This window comes from Salvelinus sp. IW2-2015, linkage group LG30 (assembly GCF_002910315.2).
Source record: "Salvelinus sp. IW2-2015 linkage group LG30, ASM291031v2, whole genome shotgun sequence".
NCBI lineage: Eukaryota > Metazoa > Chordata > Actinopteri > Salmoniformes > Salmonidae > Salvelinus > Salvelinus sp. IW2-2015.
This window is the reverse complement of record NC_036869.1, coordinates 19,002,720-19,009,651: the sequence shown is the minus strand read 5'-3', so window position 1 is coordinate 19,009,651 and position 6,932 is coordinate 19,002,720. Positions and strand designations below refer to the sequence as shown.

The window sequence follows — 6,932 nt, the reverse complement described above, 5'->3', positions numbered from 1 at the left end:
TGAACACCAGGAACAGGAACCCAAACATGTAGTAACATGTTTTAAAATAACAAAATGTTGAGAAAATACTCAACAATCAATCAAAATTAATCAAAATCAGTCTCCTTACTTAGAGGCTGAGTTTATATTAGTTCAAAGCAATGATTAGGTATTTACTTATTAGTTAGATTGTAAATGTTAGTTACACATTAATAATCAATTAATTACTTGTTTGTTTCTTTAGGAATCATTATACAAGCACCACYAGGCAAATTCAGGCTCATGTTTGAGTGGCAGACATGACCCTTGTTCTTACCAGATGCTGTTGAGGATGAAGAAGAGCTGGATGAAGATGGACCAAGGGGCAGGATACCCCCCCCCCCCCCATGACGATTCCGGGCATGGGCTTGGTGAAGAAGGAATGTTTATGGATCCGCTGAGTGATATGGTGGGTTCGCACTGACTGATCAATTGCCTGGAGCACAGAGAGTAGCATAGAAACTCATCAATACATTGTTAGACCCTTGTTAGTGTGCTATTTGCTCTGATAGTTTTGCCAGTGTGAAATAAATTGCAAACACGAGGGAAATGCACATGATGTAAGATCCCCTGAAAGAGTTATTCATTCAGACAGTGTTATTAGTAGGTGAGACTCACTCCTCTTGAAGCCGAAGTAGGCTAGCCGCCCATGAAGGTAAAGGKCTCGGAGATGCCAAACCACAAAGCCAAGATGGCCACCACCGTGCAGAAGGGGATGGCTGCCAAGAAACCATCCACCCACAGGATCAGGTTAACCAGGAAGAAGTCTGCAAACAAGATCCTAAGAGGGAGGGAGAAAAAATGGGTAGGGGAGGCGTGGGACAGTGAATATCTCTGGAAAAATTGGCAACAGCATCACCCTAATAAAAKCTAGACATGTTTAAATATTTTTCAGTCAAGTATGTTGCCATGATGTGTAGAATCTKTTATTGACAAAAGGGAATATTGATCATAAATACATAGTGGTGATTAGCATGACAGTTGTAAGTAACAGAAAACTTTCCAGGACATAGACATGTCTTATATGGGCAGAAAGCTTAGATTAACACGAATTTAACTGCACTGTCCAAGCTATTACAGTGAAAAAATGCCATGCTATTGTTTGAGGAGAGTGCACAACAAAAAATGTAAATAATGTACTTACATTCAATAATCTTGCTCTGATTTGTCATCCTGAGGGTCCCAGATAAAATGTAGCATAGTTTTGTTTGATAAAATCAATTTTTATATTCAAATGTAGGAACTGGATTCTACAGTTTGAACCCCTGCTGTCTTTGGTTCCACACCCACCCTGTCCAGCCATCTAGATGTGTGAAAGTTAGYGTATAAGCTAATGATCCATCATTTATGACATTCCTGGGAGTGTGTAAACTTAAATTTTGTATTACCATACAATTGTTGTATGATCTCTATAGTTATGTACTTGATAATTTGTCATTTGACCAATTCGGCACATTTGGGCAAACTTGATACAAAATATTGTCCAGTATTGCCATGCTTCACTGGCTCAATCTGAAACTTTATACACACACAATCTAAATTGCACCTAAACTGAAATAATACATTTAATTAATTAATCTTTTATTTCACCTTTATTTAACCAGGTAGGCTAGTTGAGAACAAGTTCTCATTTACAACTGCGACCTGGCCAAGATAAAGCAAAGCAGTGCGACACAAACAACACAGAGTTACACATGGAATAAACAAGCGTACAGTCAATAACACAATAGAAAAAAAAGAAAGTATATATACAGTGTGTGCAAATGGCGTGAGGAGGTAAGGCAATAAATAGGCCATAGTAGCGGAGTAATTACAATTTAGCAAATTAACACTGGAGTGATAGATGAGCAGACGAAGATGTGCAAGTAGAAATACTGGTGTGCAAAAGAGCAGAAAAGTAAATAAAAACAATATGGGGATGAGGTAGGTAGATTGGGTGGGCTGTTTACAGATGGGCTATGTACAGCTGCAGCAATTGGTTAGCTGCTCAGATAGCTGATGTTTAAAGTTAGTGAGGGAAATATAAGTCTCCARCTTCAACGATTTTTGCAATTCGTTCCAGTCATTGGCAGCAGAGAACTGGAAGGAAAGGCGGCCAAAGGAGGTGTTGGCTTTGGGGATGACCAGTCAGATATACCTGCTGGAGCTCGTGCTACGGGTGGGTGTTGTTATCGTGACCAGTAAGCTGAGATAAGACGGAGCTTTACCTAGCCTAGACTTATAGATGACCTGGAGCCAGTGGGTCTGGCAACAAACATGTAGCGAGGTCCAGCCGACACAGGTCGCAGTGGTGGGTGGTATAAGGGGCTTTGGTGACAAAACGTTTGGCACTGTGATAGACTGCATTCTGTTTGCTGAGTAGAGTATTGGAAGCTATTTTGTAAATGACATCGCCGAAGTCGAGGATCGGTAGGATAGTCAGTTTTACGAGGGTATGTTTGGCGGCATGAGTAAAGGAGGCTTTGTTGTGAAATAGGAAGCCGATTCTAGATTTAATTTTGGATTGGAGATGTTTAATATGAGTCTGGAAGGAGAGTTTACAGTCTAGCCAGACACCTAGGTATTTGTAGTTGTCCACATATTCTAAGTCAGAACCGTCCAGAGTAGTGATGCTAGTCGGGCGGGCGGGTGTGGGCAGCGAACGGTTGAAAAGCATGCATTTGGTTTTACTAGCGTTTAAGAGCAGTTGGAGGCCACAGAAGGATTATTGTATGGCATTGAAGCTCGTTTGGAGGTTAGTTAACACAGTGTCCAAAGAACGGCCAGATGTATACAGAATGGTGTCGTCTGCGTAGAGGTGGATCAGGGAATCACCCGCAGCAACATTATGGCCTTTCTCTTGCATTTCAAACATGATGGAACAAAAACAAACCAAAAAATGTGGTTTGTATTACATTTTACCAGATCTAATGTGTTATATTCTCCTACATTAATTTCACATTTCCACAAACGTCAAAGTGTTTCCTTTCAAATGTTATCAAGAATATGTATATCCTTGCTTCAGGTCCTGAGCTACAGGAAGTTAGATTTGGTGTCATTTTAGGCGGAAATTGAATAAAAGGGTACGATCCTTAAGAGTTAAGAGGTCCGTGTCCCAAACCCAGTGGCGGATTTAGGTATAGGCGACATGGGCAGCCGCCCAAGGCAACAACTTGCCGGTTGACATTTGCGCAATCAGTTTTCTGTATTGAAAATATGTTACAAACAGAGTAGACTAAGTTTTTTAGACTTTACCCTTTCTCAAAGTAAAAAAAAAGAAGCATTCTTTAGAAAGAGTGCAAGGGCGCATTGAGTTACTGCACAAGCGCACTTCACAGAGTAGGGTTTCCCTATGCAAATATATGATAGAACGCGCCAATATGATCTCGCTTACTCGTGCTTGGCTCTGCCCACCTCCTTGCTTGTTCTGGCCACTATTACTAATTTGCGCCCATTGGGAACGACAGGCTGTGGTCTATCTTGGGTTAGTTATAAAAATCTTTGCTGTTGCCAGTGTAACAGTATAACTTTACGTCCGTCCCCCCGACCCGGGTGCGAACCAGCGACCCTCTGCACACATCAACAACTGACACCCACAAAGCATCGTTACCCCTCGCTCCACAAAAGCCGCGGCCCTTGCAGAGCAAGGGGAACCACTACTTCAAGGTCTCAAAGCGAGTGACGTAACCGATTGAAACGCTATTAGCGCGCACCACCGCTAACTAGCTAGCCATTTCACATCCGTTACACCAGTGACAACAGTTTCAAAAGTAAAATTAATCGCCTGCAACTTCCTTATGTTCGCGATCCAAATCGTCTTCTTTGCAGTCGTGCCGCGTATCTGAATATTACTATCGAAAGATTTTTTAAATAGAGTGTGTACGAAGTACGTCTGTGCAACACATGGGAATTTGGAATATATTCAGTGTGCCTCCGCCTGGTTCATGCGAATTTGAATTGGATCTTGCCTGGTAATTATGTATACCATTTGAGACTTAATAATCCAAAGTGATATACAAGGAGAATGAGAACGTCTAGCAAAGATGGATTCGGGTGGATGTATAACTCTGCCAGTTCAAATCTCATCATGGACAACCTTTGCTTTTTTTAGCAACTTTTCAAATATTTACTACTTTTCAGATACTTTGCACGTTAGCTAACCCTTCCCCTAACGCTTTAACCTAACCGTAGCCTAGCTACAATTGGTAACATATTGTAATGAAAAAGCAGGGAGCAGGTCTCGAASCCTCGACCTTCTAGCCCGAAGTCCAGCGCGCTATCGACTGTGCCGCAAAAGCATGCTCAAGCGGCAGAGTCGATTTCCGCGCTTATAAACCCAGGGCCGTTACACTATAATATGAATTTTAATTTGTAACATAACATACGAAATGGGTGATGGACATCCACAAATTAATACATAACATACGAAACGGATGGAGCGTCTCGGATGGATTCACGTAAATAATTATACGAAAGGCCCTGACACCAGGTTGGCGCAAAGTGTGTCATGGCCTTTAATGTGATTCTTGAGACGTTGAACACTTATGGTAAAAAAAAAACTGTTTTATACTACATTGTGTAATCACCAACAAACTATCATGGTCCAAACACACCAAGAAAGCCCCTCAATAGACTGAAAACCTTTTGCATGGGTCCCCAGATCCTCAAAAAGTTCTACAGCTGCACCATCGAGAGAATCCTGACCGGTTGCATCACCGCCTGGTATGGCAACTGCTCGGCATCCGACCGTAAGGCGCTACAGAGTAGTGCTWACGGCCCAGTACATCACTCCGGCCAAGCTTCCTGCCATCCAGGACCTACAGTACCAGTCAAAAGTTCCTTCCAAGGTTTTTCTTTATTTGTACTATTTTATACATTGTAGAATAATAGTGGAAACATCAAAACTATGAAATAACACATGTAGTAACCAAAAAAGTGTTAAACAAATCAAAATGTATTTTATATTTGAGATTCTTCAAAGTAACCACCCTTTGCCTTGATGACAGCTTTGCACACTCTTGAAATTCTCTCAACCAGCTTCATGAGGTAGTCACCTGGAATGCATTTCAATTAACAGATTAACAGTCAATCCGTACATTTTCAAGAACTTTGAAAGTTTCTTTAAATGCAGCCACAAAAACCATCAAGCGCTATGATGAAACTGGGTCTCATGAGGACTGCCACAGGAGAGGAAGACCCAGAGTTACCTCTGCTGCAGAGGATAAATTCATTAGAGTTAACTGCACCTCAGATTGCAGCCCAAATAAATGCTTTGGAGTTCAAGTAACAGACACATCTCAACATCAACTGTTCAGAGTAGACTGTGAATCAGGCCTTCATGGTCAATTTCTGGAAAGAAACCACTACTAAAGGACACCAATTGGCTCCTGAGTGGCACAGCGGTCTAAGGCACTGCATCTCAGTGCAAGAGGCGTCACTACAGTCCCCAGTTCGATTCCAGGCTGTATCACATTCGGCCGTGATTGGGAGTCCCATAGGGCGGCTCACAATTGGCCCAGCGTCGTACGGGTTAGGCCGYGGTATGCCGTCATTGTCAATAAGAATTTGTTCTTAACTGAATTGCCTAGTCAAAGGTTACATTTGTATTTATTTTTTGTCAAAAAGAAGAGACGTGCTTGGGCCAAGAAACACGAGCAATGGACATCAGACCGGTGGAAATTTGTCCTTTGGTCTGACGAGTCGAAATTTGAGATTTTTGGTTCCAACCACTGTGTCTTTGTGAGACGCAGAGTAGGTGAACGGATGATCTCCGCATGTGTGGTTCCAACCGTGAAGCACAGAGGTGTGATGGTGCTTTGCTGGTGACACTGTGATTTATTTAGAATTCAATACACACTTAACCAGCATGGCTACCACAGCATTCTGCAGCGATACGCCATCCCATCTGGTTTGCACTTAGTGGGCCCATTATTTTCAACAGGACAATGATCCAACACACCTCCAGGCTGTTGTAAGGGCTATTTGACCAAGGAGAGTGGAGTGCTGCATCAGATGACCTCACCCCATTTGAGATGGTTTGGGATGAGTTGGCCCACAGAGTGAAGGAAAAGCAGCCAACAAGTCCTCAGCATATGTGGGAACTCCTTTAAGACTGTTGGAAAAGTATTCCAAGTAATGCCGAGAGTGTGCAAAGCTGTCATCAAGGCAAAGGGTGGCTACTTTGAAGAATCTAAAATATTTTTCAATTTGTTTAAACCTCTTAAGGATTGTACCCTTTTTTCCATTTTCACCTAAAATGACATACCCAAATCTAACTGCCTGTAGCTCAGGACCTAAAGCAAGGATATGCATATTCTTGATACCATTTGAAAGGAAACACTTTGAATTTTGTGGAAATGTGAAATGAATGTAGGAGAATTTTAACACAGATCTGGTAAAAGATAATACAAAGGGGAAAAAAGTGTTTCTTTTTTTTGTACCATCATCTTTGAAATGCAAGAGAAAGGCCATATTTCCAGCCCAGGCGCAATAAAGATTTTGGCCACTAGATGGCAGCAGTATGTGCAAGTTGTAGACTGATCAATGAACCATTGCATTTCTGTTCAAAATGTTGTAACACGACCTAAATGTGCCAATTGGTTTATTAAAAACTTAAATGTTCATAACTGTGCACTGTCAACAATAGCATGTTATTTTTTACATTTTAATACTACTTTAATTTGGACAATTAAGTAGATTAACAAAGAATTAGCTTTCTGCCAATATCAGATATGTCTATGTCCTGGGGAAATTTTCTTGTTACTTACAACCTCTTTGCTAATACGTTAGCTCAACCGTCCCGAGCCCAATACTATAGAGGTTAACACTTTTATTGGTTAATACATGAATTCCATGTGTTATTTCATAGTTGTGAAGTATTCACTATTATTCTACAATGTAGAAAATAGAAAAAAATAAAACCATGCAATGAGTAG

The 6,932-nt window shown here is 41.3% G+C and overlaps 1 long non-coding RNA gene across 1 annotated transcript in view; it reads left to right on the top strand.

Annotated features, from left to right (window-relative positions):
- The window catches only part of LOC111954703 (uncharacterized), a 9,598-nt gene extending 8,647 nt beyond the window's left edge, over positions 1 to 951 (top strand). The window contains exons 2-3 of the long non-coding RNA XR_002876028.2: positions 224 to 427; positions 623 to 951. This is a non-coding gene — a long non-coding RNA (uncharacterized lncRNA). The remainder of the gene's footprint in view (positions 1 to 223; positions 428 to 622) is intronic.
- The last annotated feature ends 5,981 nt before the right edge of the window (positions 952 to 6,932 follow it).